General features: G+C 45.7%; 1 pseudogene across 1 annotated transcript in view; it reads right to left on the reverse strand.

Annotated features, from left to right (window-relative positions):
• The window catches only part of LOC146868831 (histo-blood group ABO system transferase-like), a 791,676-nt pseudogene that overhangs the window by 129,578 nt on the left and 648,255 nt on the right, over positions 1–13,843 (reverse strand). The window contains exon 5 of the transcript XR_014965088.1: positions 12,008–12,043. The product of XR_014965088.1 is annotated as a histo-blood group ABO system transferase-like (transcript). The remainder of the gene's footprint in view (positions 1–12,007; positions 12,044–13,843) is intronic.

A 13,843-nucleotide genomic window follows, 5' to 3' on the forward strand; every position in this document is an offset into this window, starting at 1 on the left:
TCCAAAATTGAGCCTTTGTCGTGTGTGGGGCTATTGCAGCTTTGGATGAGGTCTAGGTCTTGTAAGAAATTTTTGAGGCTGTTGACCGCTGCATCCTTGTGGTCGTTCCAATGTAGATTGAAGTCGCCAAGGAATATTTGGGTATTTTGGCGACAGGTGTTTGTTGAAACAAGGTCCACGAAGTGTTCGGTGAAGGCCAGGTTGTCGCCTGGTGGATGATAAATCGTGTGTAGGGAGCATAGTGGTTTATCATTAGCGGAGATGTTGAAGCAAATGTATTCGCAAGATGGAAATACCGGAGCAATTGTTCTGCTTACTGAGATATTGCTTCCGTGTATGCAAGCGATGCCTCCCCCTGTTTTATCAACCCTGTCTAGTCTTATGATATCATAGTTAGGGGGTACTAGTATGTCCATGATCGGAGAGGAGGATTCATTTAGCCAGGTTTCGGTAAGCAATAATAGGTCGGGTTCTTGTGTGAGGATGATGTCCGCTATTTCTGCTGCGTGTCTAGCGGCCGATCTACAATTTAAGATGATGCATTTGAGGCGGGGGGAACGGAGGGACGATGTAGGTTCTTGGATGAGGGGTACTCTTTTTAGGTTGTTGTCGATGATGCCTCTACTGTTATGTTTGGTGGTTCTGTGTGGGTTGGGGGGGATAGTTGGGATGGTCATAGCAGAGGGCGTGATGGGGTTCAAAAGGGGGGGTGCATATGAGTGAAGTAGCGCTAGTAGGTCCCTCTCTGTCATCGAGTTGTTAATTCGTCGAGGGCGGGTAGAATTATTCGTGAAGGGCACTGATTTCCAGTTAGGTAAGATCGCAGATGAGGTATTTGATGGCTGCATCAAGCGCCCGCTGGCTTTGGGATGACTTGTAGCTCCAGAGAGCCATGGATGTTTTGAAAACAGCTCGTTAAAAGCTTGTATTTCTACTTTGATTTGATGTAGTGCGGTCATGATCTCATCTAACCTGGGGTCTGGAATGATTAGGAGAGGGGTTGTAGGCTGAGATGTGTCAATAGTTGGGAGGATTGTGAGTTGATCGGGTTCCTGGTCTGGTGAAGAAATGGGTGCGGTGGGAGGGGGTGCCGTGGGTGCGAATGGTTGGTTGGGGGATGTGTAGGGTGGGGCTGTTGGCGTGAGTAGCTGGGATGGGGGTATATGAGGTGTCCTTGGGGCCAGAAGGGGCTCCGGTGGTGGTGTATCATCCGTGTGGTGCTGGGACGTCTTCTTGTGTTCTGCCAGCTGAACTGTGTGTGGTAGGGTGGGCTGCGGGCTATGAGTGCAAGGCGTCTTGGTGGTTAGTGGCGCTGGAGTGGCTGGAATTTTCGGTGTGGCGGGGAGGGTGATGGCAATCGGTGCCGCTGTGTACGAGTGTAAGGGGGATTGGTTATCTGTTGGCGGTACAAGTGCTGTCACGGTAGTGTTGGTTTGGAGTATTGCAAGAGGGTCAGGCAATATGGTTGTTACCTTAGAAACTAAGGTGCCTGACGGTTGGTGTACTGACGGAACCCGGTTGTGGTGCAAGCTTGGAAGGATAATGTGCTGCGTGTTGTAGACAGAAGTAATCTGGTTGGCGGTTGCATCTAAATCAGGTGGGGGGAGTGGAGGGGCTGGTGCTGGGGCAGGGCTGTCACTGGGGAGAGGTGCTGGGGTAACTTGTATGGAGTTGGTGAGTGTGGCCTGGTTGCCAGTTTTTGAGTTTGAAACTTGATCCTTAATGATGGGGAAGATGCTATCCAGGAGGTTTAAATTGCGGTCAGTGGATTGCATGAGGATGGTCCCGTTGTTGTAAATGGTAATGGTTGCTGTTGCGTGAAAGAACTGGGAGGGGGAGATGTAAATAACTAGGCCGTGTGCTGATTTCCTAGTGGCCGCAATCCTAAATAAGGAAAGGACGGCTTTCCTCCATTGCGCTCTTCGTTTCGTATGAAAGATGATATCGGTAGTAGTGTGCCCGTTGCGTGGTGAGAAGTATGGATCAGCGATAGGCGTTTCAGGATGTATTTTTATGAGATTGTGTTTAAAGCGTTTGGCTGCTTTTTTAGATAAGTTGGGAGGGTAAATGATGGTGTGGGTATGAGTGCCTGTGAGTTCCATGGTGGGAGGGAAATAGGACGATAAGGGTCTCGCAAAGTGTATAGGGCTTGGGTTGTTATATAAGGTTGGATTGTGGAGGAGGGTGGCTGTGTTAAGGGGGGGTAAACCACTGTGGGGGAATGTAGAGTTGGGTCTGGGTAGGGAGAAAGAGTGGTTTCTATGGAATCTGATGGCTATCTGAGCTGACCTGAGTCGCACTGTGACCGCTGGGTAAAGGCAGCTAGCTTAGTATAAAAAAAAAAAAAAATAACAAAAAAAAGTCTTTATGTAATGAACCTTAGGGGGCGGGGACAGGAAACGAACTACATCCGTCGTGTAGCGCCGCGCAAGCGGTGCGGGGAGAAGTGCGCTAGATCTGTACCTTAATAATAGGTCCTAGTAGCTGAGTAGTAGGATGAAACTTAGTATGTTCTGGGATAATTACTAGGTAAAGTCGCCCTTCCAAGATGGCAGCTTGATTGTCCTGTGATAGTGCTGATCTGGGAAGTAGTCCCATCGCTCTTTCAATGATAGGGACCTCACTAGGTGTAGTCCTTTCCATGGAGTTGAATAGAGGTGTTGGTCCTTTGTTACTGTTTAGCAGTGATTAGTGGGCTGAGGTCCTATGTCTTTTTTCCTGAATTGGGCTGGGGAGGATAGATCCCTATCTAAATTAATACCACTCAATCTTCAAAATAATTTCCATTGATGACTAATCGTCATGGTTACTTATTTGCTAGGGAATCGCTTTAAAATATAATGGTCTAAATCTGCCAAATGAAGAGAAAATGGCACTGTGCCATTAAAAGTACTGCAGTCTTGTTAAGAAATGTTAGTACTGTTTATGAAAAGTAGAACAGGCTTCTTGAAACGAGCCGACTGCAAGATAGCTGTGCTATGATAGCTTCTTAAACTTAACTGTAACTATCAAACTGCCTCATACTACGAAGCCCCATCACCTCTCCTCTCACACTGTCAGTGAAGTGCACCTCCATTTTAATAGTACTGATAGAGCAGGACTTATGCCTGGGCATACTTTAAGCACCTCAATTACAAAAATATCCTTGAAGCCAGAATTAGGTCAAGCCCCTTCTGGAGTTTCTCGCTTTCTATTGTAGAGGGAATTTAGCCAGTGCGTTTGGACTGAACTGTTGCTAATGGAGCAGAAGCAAGGCTAATCTGCATAAGGCTGGCCTCTGCATAGAGTGGGACAGAGGCCAAAACCATGGAATGGAATACAGCCCCAAGTAATTTCCAGTGCTGAGTTTAATTCAAGCATTCCACCCATCACCTTTTCTGTTTTCCTCAGCGCGCCGTGTATACCAGTAAAGGTATCAAGCTGCTTTTCACTGATGAGGGCCCTGGTAAGTCAAAACCGGTCTAGAAGTATTTATACATATCTAAATACTTATAACATATATTTAATATATATTTAGAAACAAAACAAAATATGAACGTATTTTAAAGTATTCCCACAATCTGTCCATATTCCATGTGGCATCCTGTAGTCCGCTTTTAATGTTGTTTTAAGTACTACGTTCAATCTGTGCAAAAAAAAAAAAGAGGACACTTGGCTGTCAGCTCCAGCCCTACTCTGACCAGATCCAAAATCCCAATTTTTAGCTCTGCTCTTCACCCCAAACCTGTCTCACCCACCCTAGCTCTCCATTTTCATCACTAGTGTCGCCCCGGCTGATGCATCACCCACATAGGCTCCCTGATCCTCATTTCACCTTCCTCACACTTCAAATTTCTGAATTATCTCCCCCATCTTCAATTATACACCATCAGCTTCTCACACCATAGCTCTCAATCCCCCATCTTTTGCCCTGTTCTCAGCTCACCCAGACCAGTTTTCTTCTCCAGATCTACTCCCACCCAAGCTATTGTACCAATACCAAATTCAAACTTTCCATCTTCAGTTCTACTCTCACCCCAAGTTTCTGTCCCAACCTCCACCTTCAGCTGTACACCATTCCCAAATCACCATCTTCATTCCTGCTCACTCCCAAAGTTCCTCTGTCACACCCTCCTCGGCCTCTATCCTTAGTGCTACACCCTAAGCTCCTAACCTACATCCACAGAGGTAGTTACACACTTCCATGCTCTGGCCCCAGAACCAGCGTTCCATCTCTGCTAAGATAAAGGTTTGTGTTGCACACTCGCCACCTTCATTTCTGCGCCCTCAGCTCCTACACCACCCATCCCAGCTCCCTACATTCAGCACTACTTTCTCACTCTTGCCAGGTCCCAGCTCCAAGCACCTGGCTCTGCTCACCTCCCAGAATCATGTCCCACCCTTCCCAGACCCCACATTCAGTGCTACCCCCACCTGAGCCTCCTCCCTCACTTCTACACCCACCTTCAGTTCAACATGCCTCACAGCCTCCACCTTCAGTTCTACGTGCACCACAGCCTTCTGTCACACCCACCCAGACGCAGTTATACATCCAAGCTCCTGTCCTAACCCAGCTTCTGATCTCCAGATCTGCTCACCTCCAGGCTTCTGTCACCCCCTTCCCAGCCCCCACCTTCAGTTCCACGCCCACCTTAGCCTTCAGTTCCACACTCTGGGGCTTATTTACTAGCCCCTTGCGCCACTTTTGCGTCACTTTTCCCATGTTAAAAGTGACGCAAAAGTGGCACAAGGGGCTTGTAAATCTGCCCCTCTGTGTCCATATAGACGCAGGTATACACTCCAAGCTCCTGCCCCACCCCAGCATCTCTTGATCTGCTCACCCCAGGCTTCTGTCGCCCTCTTTGCAGCACCCACCTTCAGTTCCACGCCCTTCCCCCCACTCCACCTTCTCTTCCTTGAAGGAAGCTGCCCATAGCCATGAGACTACAGGGTCCCGTGGGTGACAGAGGGCTCGGTTCCCTCTGTGGGATGGGGTGACGGGGGTCTGGAGGGTCCCCAAGCCCACCCAGTGCCGGGTAGCGTCGGTGGCCACCCCGGTGGCGAGTGACACCCGCCCCAGAATGTGAGACATGGCCGTGGGAGCCGCAGGGTTCGGTATGCACAAAATGTGCTGCATAAACCGCTGTCCACGCGGCACAGGGGCGTGGCTAAACCCCCAGGCACCCTCCAAGGCCTCTACTCCGCAGTGTGCCCCCACTTGGCCAGCCCCACACCCCGTTGCCCCCTCACCTCTTGGGACCAGTGCTCGGGCCGCAGCGGGGAATCCGGAACTGCCCCAGACAGACACCCCGTATCCCAGAGAGCACTGCGCGACAGGGCAGCTCTGCCCGCGGGGCGCAAACTCTATGGCGCCGGCGCGAGGGGCCGTACTGTGCATGCGCACCAAGTGGCGCGGGACTCCCAGGACCCATGGAATGTGGCCGGGATGTGGGGGGCGTGATGGGGAGGAGGAATAATGAGGGTAAATGCAAACCCTCCAGCCCCGCTGAACTGTCGCCCCTTCATGCTCAACACTGCATGAGCCGCCGTGGGGTAGCGCTGTCAGCCACGCCTGGTTCTTTAGTCAACCACACTGTACACGCGCCGACGTCTAACCTCATACTGCACGAAACCTGCAAACCACAAGTGTATTGGAACCCACAGTAGAACCACGAAAATCGCCAAAAGTCTGGGCTCACGGTGGTCTGACATTTAAAAGCACGGCATTCCATAAACATTAAGTAGACTACAATGTTGTCTTTAGAGAGAACCTCGTGCCTTTAATCGATAGCTCTCACCAACATAGACAACACAAAACGTGTTACTAAAGGTAATTGAATGCAACTTTTGTAAACAGAATCATCTTTGTTAACTCAATTACTTTGTGCTAGGAGCTGACAACTTATTCTGCAGTGGAATACATGAACATTTGCCTCCCTCTGTATTAGTTGTCACACTTTCTGTGAAAACCAGGGCGTGCTAAATAAAACGATTGAAATTTGCCAGGGCAGGCAACGAGAAACCTGCTTCAGCATCTGAGTGCTACACAACAAAATGGAGCGAAAATCAAAAATAAATATAGTTGATCATTCAAGTAGTTCTTACAGTGATGTATACATTTGTTAACATGCAGCACATTAATATTGGTAAGAGGCGTTAAGGCTAAACTCGTGAAACTGCTGCCTAGCACAAGTATTTTCCCAAGAGAATACTAAACATTTTTGATAGGATAAAGTGCACAAAGGAAACCAACAGTGGCAAAGCCAAAAGGTCTTGCCTTTGTTTTTGTCAATTGCTTTTGGTGGTGCTGCTGTACAGCTTTGGGACACTGTGCAGCATCTTCAAAACAAGCCCGCGCCATGACGTTTTTTTTTCCCTTTTTCTGCCGTCCCAGGCCTCACCTGCTAAAAGGTTTCTTATCTTTATGGGGCCATGTGTTTGGCCCCATAAAGATAAGAAACCTTTTACTTCAGAAGGAAAGCAGGGGAGGCCGTCCAAGTGGGACGGCAGAAAAAGCCGAGCGAAAACGTCACCAACAGCTCTTTCCCAATGGCTGGCAGCCGTTTAGCATAAACGGTGACGCCGGCCAACGGGAAAGAGGGGCTGGGCTTAAAGCCCCTTACGAAAAATCCCCAAAACGTTCAATTTCGCCAGCGAGACTGCGCATTTGCGCAGCCTACGCTAGCAAGACCTAAAAATTGGTGAAGCCATCAAGAGTGCGCTGGATACCCATTGGTGTTTTTGAAAGTAACAGGGTATCGTCTGCAAACATCAGCGCAGGGACCTTCCCGGAGGCTAGCTTGGGGGCATCATTGTCCTTGATTTTTTTAAGATGGTCAATAAGACCATTGATAAAAAGACAAAATAAAGTAGGAGCTAAAACACATCCCTGTCGTACCCCCTTTTGGACAGGAAAACGGGAGGTGAGTACCCCATATTTTCCGCATCGCACTTGTGCAAGATTTTCCATGTGGAGCCTCTCTATAGCATTTAGAAGATAAGGAGGGATCCCAAGGTCACGCATCACCTTCCAGAGTTTCTCCCGAGGTACAAGGTCGAAGGCCGACTTCAGATCAACAAATATTAGATAGAGGCTACCACCCTCTATAGTCACCGTTTTCCAGAAGAGTAATTGTAGTCTGAATATCTGGTCTACGGTTGACATATTTGCTCTGAAGTCGGCCTGGTAGGGGCTTAAAATGTTGTGTTCTTCCAGCCAGCCCTGAAGATAAGGCCCCAGAATGCCCAATTCTGCTGAGATTGTGGGATATCAGTAACACATTGATTTTGACGTTAGTTATATAGTCTGGGTGACAGAGCCAGCAGTGCATTATTACAGTAAGATGGGGGAATAAATGAAAGTCAGAACAACTTTCCATATCCATACGCCGCCCCCAACCCATATGAAACTCAGGGAGCATATGTTAGGGTCCTGTTCTATAATCCCCCTTCAGAGGCTTATCCCACGTCATTATGGAGGTAATGAGGCTAGCTGTAGCTGCCAAGTGTGACCACAAGGGATGTGGGGCGGGGCGTACTAGAAAAAATCCCACAAAGAATTGACAGAGACACCAAGAACTCGTTAAAATCAATAACAAAACTGCTACCCTCCAAAAGATATAAATCTATAGGAAAAGTGAACTCTGCTAAGGGCTAACAGAAAAAACTAAAGTTCAACAGACATGCTAAAGGTGTGAAAAAAGAACAATCCTGGGCTGACACAACTGTGGAGGACAAACACAGGCATTGTGTTCAATCATAAATAAATCTACTAGAGACCAACACAAGTCTTTGAGTGGGCATAAGAATTGTTCCAGGGCCAGCACAAATTCTCGTTGTGCCAATATGGATTTACCATGGCTTCTATTAAATCCACCAAAAATAAACCCATCGTTAACCGAGAGAACTACAGCAAGTGAGGGAAAAATCTAAATATATCCAGGCTAGACTATCTATCAGCCACCGAGGAACAAAGCAATTCTGCTGAGCATGTGCACAAATCTCGAGACCGAAACAAAATCAAGCAAAGGATCAAATAAATAACACAAATGGTAAAAAAAATACAAGCCACTTGAAATCAAACATAGGGCAACTTTAACTGATGAGGCAATAAAGATCAAGTGCAGATCACAATAATTGACTGAGGACCATGCATAACCAAAAAGCTTTCTTGCCACCCCCAATGATGGACTGAACCATGAAGATAGGATATTTGGTTATTCTTCATGAGCCAACAGACATCTACCTAGTCATATACATCCGCATAAGGCAGCCGCTGAGGGCCAACAGACATTGATCAAGGGCCAGCAGACATCCACCAAGTGCTACCCAACATCTGCCAAGAGCCACCCAGCATCTGCCAAGAGCCACCCAACATCAACCAAGAGCCAGGCAACATCCTCCAAGAACCAACCAACAGCCTGCCAACATCCGCCAACAGCCAGCCAACATCTACCTTAGAGCCACCCATCCGCCAAGAGCCTCCCAACATCCACCTAGAGCCACCCAACATATGACCAGCAGCCACCATGCATAAATGAGAGGCCAGTTGACATCAGTGACTGGCCAAGGTAAAAGGAACTCTACCAGGAACCAAGTGAATCTCTCCGAGCGCTAACAGACATCCATCCAAGGCCAAGAGTCAACAAAGGTCAATGCAAGAACACTTGGGAGTCATAAAAAAGGGCAAATAAGAGCTGTCCAATGGAACACAGAAGCACACTGATAGTCAGCTCACTGAGTTCCTGCTCAAAGGCCATCAGTCAACAAAGTTGTACTATTAGAAAAGCTCCACTGATCCACGCGGCAGTGCTGCAAAACAAATATAAATAAAGTGCTCCAGGTAAAGAAGCATCTGCCTTAGAGTAACAGGAATCATGTTGCTGCTTGCAGTCCCAGCCTCTCTGTAGGATTAGGCGTCATTGTCTGATTGGGTTCAGTGGGCAGTGTCAGTCAGCCCATGACTGCCCTGCCCTGCTCCAAGACAAGAGACATGCAAGTCAAGCAGAAGAAGGGTGCTCAGGCTGCTTTTGAAACACTGGCACTGCAGTGGGAAGTTGTGGGTTCAAGACCCGGCTCAGCTGCTTCACAAACACGTCGTGTAGCCTTGAGCAAATCCCTTCCTTTATTCCCTGGGCCTTGGGTATATCCGCAAATAGGAAGCGCCCACAGAATCAAAGGAAGGGGTTAGTGTCTTACGTTTGGAACAGGAGGGACACTGAAGGCAAGTATAGGGTTCTGTGAGCTATGCAACCCGAAAACACCCCATACACCCCTTTTAATGACGAGGAGCATCGGAATGCTCTGTCTGAACGATTCCATCAAGTGTACAGCATGTCCTGTGTGTATCGCTTCAGTGTCTCGAGGCAGCTAGTTATGCGTCAGTGTGCTATACACTCACTTCAAGGGCTAGCTGAAAGGCTGAGGAAGTTGGAGTTGCGTATATATATATATATTTTGTAAAAAGTCTTCCATCATACATTCTTGATACTGGTGATTTATTGAAGAAAATGGAGGGTTTAATATGGCAACCAGGGTACCTTCTTATATCTTTAGATGTATCCTCCTTATATACTAGCATCCATCATAGGGACGGTTTAAAAGCCATAGAATATTACTTAAATTTGAGACCCATTCATTTTCATCAGCATAACAGAATGTTACTGTCAATGATCAACATGTGCCTTGAGAATAATTTTTTCCTGTTTTCCAACCAAGTATTCCAGCAGGTGAGGGGCGTGGCTATGGGGGCATGTTTTTCCCCAAGCTATGCTTGCCTCCATTTGGGATACTGGGAGGAACATGTCCTCGTACCCACATACTCTAAAATTATGTCTGAAAACATTGTCAAGTGGTACAGGTATATTGATGACCTTCTAATAATTTGGAATGGATCAGAAAGTGAAGCTAAGCTATTCATAGACAATCTCAACAACAATGAATTAAATCTTGGCTTCTCTGGGCATATTAGCGACACCTCTATTTGTTTTTTGGATGTTGAAATTCAGGTTTGTTCTAATGTATTACAGACCAGTTTGTTCAGAAAACCAACGGCGGGTAACGCTATACTCCATGCTACTAGTCATCACCCGGCACATGTAATTAGGAGTATCCCATACGGGGAAATGCTTCGTATTAGAAGAATATGTAGCAATGACACTGACTGTAGTATAGCACAAAAAGACTGTAAAACTAGGTTTTTGAGTAGAGGTTACCCAATGGAACTCATTGATAAAGCCATCTACAAAGCCAATGAACCAGGTAGGGCACTAGCACTACTAGGCAGAAAGAAACCGGTTTCTGGTGAACACACGGAGTCAAGATTGATTCTGACATATAACAACCAACATCAGACCATACGCAAGATCATAAAGAAAAACTGGCCACTGATTGTGAATGATCCTGTATTGGGGAGTCAATTACCACGATCTCCCAGTATCTCATACAGGAGGGCCAGGTCCCTTAACAATTGCCTAGTGTCCAGTAGCCCCGAAATCAGAACTAACAGTTCTTGGCTCAATAGCAGCACAGGTTTTTTCAAATGTGCAGTATGTAAGGCCTGTAAAAACGGGGTCAACAAAACAGAATATACTACTCCCCTTAGTGCGAGTCCTGTCCCCATTCAGCACAAACTTACCTGTAAGACTGAATACGTGGTGTATGTGCTGGAGTGTCCATGTGGCCTGCGCTATGTGGGTAGTACCAAGCTGCAGGTCCACAAGCGGATACTCCAGCACCTACGAGCCATCATCAATGGGGACACCACGTACCCAGTGGCCAGGCATTTCAATGAGTCTCACAACAGTAACCCAGCAGGCCTGAAATACTTTGCCATAGATACAGTCTTGCCCCTAAGAAGAGGTGGTAATCGAGAGGCATTGTTGCGCAAATTAGAAACCAGGCACATTATTCTCATGGATTGCAAAACACCAAATGGACTCAATGCTAGTGAAGACTATTTTACCTGTCTCTAAATATTTTTGAAAAAATTATGTTTTAAAAATAACTGTTTCAGCATTTTAACATATAAGACTGCCTTCTCCCGAGACCAATTTGGTCTCTTTTTTCGATTTTTATATAACATATATTTTTTTATACACACACACTTGGTTTGCACATATTTATGATGATTTTATCTCTGCATCTTTTTTATGTACAGCAATATGACATTCAATGATGGGTATGACTAGCATTTGTCTCACATTATTGACATAGTGTTTAATAGGATCTAAGGTAACAAATTCAGAACGTGAACACATGCATTATTTTTGAACTGATTAAATGTTCATTAGCTATTCTTTGTAAACAAGGTACTCTAAATTTTATATATGATATTTATTTATTTATCTATTTATCTATATTTATGCGGGCATGTATCACATTTGGTATCTATTTTACAACTCACACATGGTTTTAATATGTAGAAAAACAACAAGGTTTTTTTAAGAACATGTGGCTAAATATGTAATGCTTTTGTGTTTTATTCTTTTATGTATATATTTATATATTTATATATTTATATACTGTGTATGTTCTGGGTAGATTCTTGTCCTTTACCCCATTTCCCGTATTATACGGTGATTCCTAATCATGTATTTTACATTTATGTCGTGCTCCGATCTAACATGCATTTGTCGGTATGTTGAGATGCGATCGGAGGATGTTTTCTATGTCTATTGCTCAAATCACACACCTGATGCATCTGATAATGAGGTTGTTCACTTTAAATATTGCTGTCACGTCCTCAAACGTTGTCATGTGATCAAGGCCCCACGAGGGCTGAAACGCGTAATGGCGGCATTGGTGTTGGGCACTAAATAAACGCTGGCACAAAAAGTACATTGGGTACGCTTCGTCTTTTGCCAAGGATTTTGGTTACCTGAAGGCGTTTTCTCTTCATATATATATATATATATATATATATATATATATATATATATATATATATATATATATATATATATATATATATATGTTAACTCTTTTTTTCTTTACACTGGCAAACTGTAAGTTAGCCAAGGGTACTTACGACTGGGTCAGGGTGGCCGGCTGGGCATAGTTCATCCTGCAGAAGAAAGACAATAAAGAATGCTTAGCAGGGGCTTTTCAAAGTAGGTGCAACCGGTGGAAAATCATGACATATTGATCTGGAGTCACACAGGATATCGTAGTCTTATCTGTAGCGTCGTGACATCAGTGGCTTAAAACCTCTGCCGCAAGGCAGCACAGCCCATCACAAGGCCATCTCCAAACAATCACATCTCATGGGGCGAGCTTCATGAAAGAACAAACCTGGGGGCATATGTATCAAACGATTTTGTATTCGCAAACGCTGCGAATCGCAAAAAAACAGTGTTTGCGAATACAAAATCGCAAAACGCGATGTATGTGACATTTTCGCATCGCATTATTAAGGAATCGCTAATTTTGCGATTCCTTAATTTTGCGTAAGCATTTAAGGAATCGCAAATTGCGATTCCTTAAATGCTATATAACACACACCCAAGTTGTGCGAATTCTCCTTATGAAATCCCAAATTGCGATTTCTTTGAAAAATGAAATTTTTGGCATTTTTCAAAGTGCCATGTGGCGCACATATATGCCCTTAGGGCATGTATCTGCGCCATATGCGCACACATGCTCATTTCAGGGGTGCACCAGGGTGTCATCATGACACTCTTGCACCTTTGAAATTATTCGCAATTTGCGATTAGCAAATTGCGATTCACAATTTGAGAATACCTTCCCACTCATTCCTATGGGCCTCCTGGCCCATAGGAATGAATGGGAATGTATTCCTTAATTGCGATTTCGCAATTTGCTAATCGCAATTAAGGAATATTAAGAATTTGCAAAATATGTGCGAATTTTTAAATACATCCCGTTTTGCAATTCTCAAATAGCAATTCTCAAAAAATCGCTATTTGAGAATCACAAATACGGTTTTTTGATACATATGCCCCCTAGTGACCTGGGCCCAAGCTCCCTGGATCCCGCTGAGCAGGTTTCACCGTATCCCGTGCAAACATACCCTCACCTCCAGACATGCAGCCTCTTGGCTTCACAGGGCCTTAGATTTCTGACGCAACCAACGTGAAGTCTCTGGGTGTGTGCGAACTCACATCCCCCCCAGCCCCCCGATATAATGGATTATTCCGCCCTCTCCGTGGTAACCTTCCTCCAGCAGTGATTATTGTAATCAGCGGCAGTTTTAGGGGAAAGAGCAATCAGTTGCTTGAATACACCAAAAAGCAGGGGCACTTAGGGCCATATGTACGATCAAGAAATTTGCGACTCGCAATTTGCTAGTCGCAAATTGGTATGTACAACAGTGTCTGCGACACTGATTGTGTTTCCCAACGGGGTCGCAAATTGCATGCCTCACGCATATTCATGAGGCACTCGCAAATTGCGACCCCATTGGGGATGGCTAGCCCTCCCAGGTATGGTGGCCTGCTGGGCTCAGCGGAACCTCCATGTCTGGGACTGCCATCAAATAAAGCAGTTTTCTTTTTTTAATGCAGCCTGTTTTCCTTAAAGGAAAACGGGATGCATTTAAAAAAATGGAAAATGAAATGTTTTCGTTTCATTTTTTGAAGGGCAGGCAGTGGTCCCTGGGACTACTGCCTGCCCTTACAAAATATTTTTAGAGCCAGTCACAAAGGGGAAGGGGTCCCCGGGGACCCCTTCACATTTGTGAGTGGTTTACCACCCTTCTGTGAAGGGTGGTAAAGTGCGACTATTTTGCAACGCAATTGCGGTCTCAAAACCGTCATACATGGCATTTGAGGGTCGCTATTAGGAAGGGAACGCCCCTTCCTATCAGCGAGTCGCAAATCCTATTTAGCGAGTCGCAAATAAATTG

This window comes from Triturus cristatus, chromosome 1_2 (assembly GCF_964204655.1).
Source record: "Triturus cristatus chromosome 1_2, aTriCri1.1, whole genome shotgun sequence".
NCBI classification, from domain to species: Eukaryota; Metazoa; Chordata; class Amphibia; order Caudata; family Salamandridae; genus Triturus; species Triturus cristatus.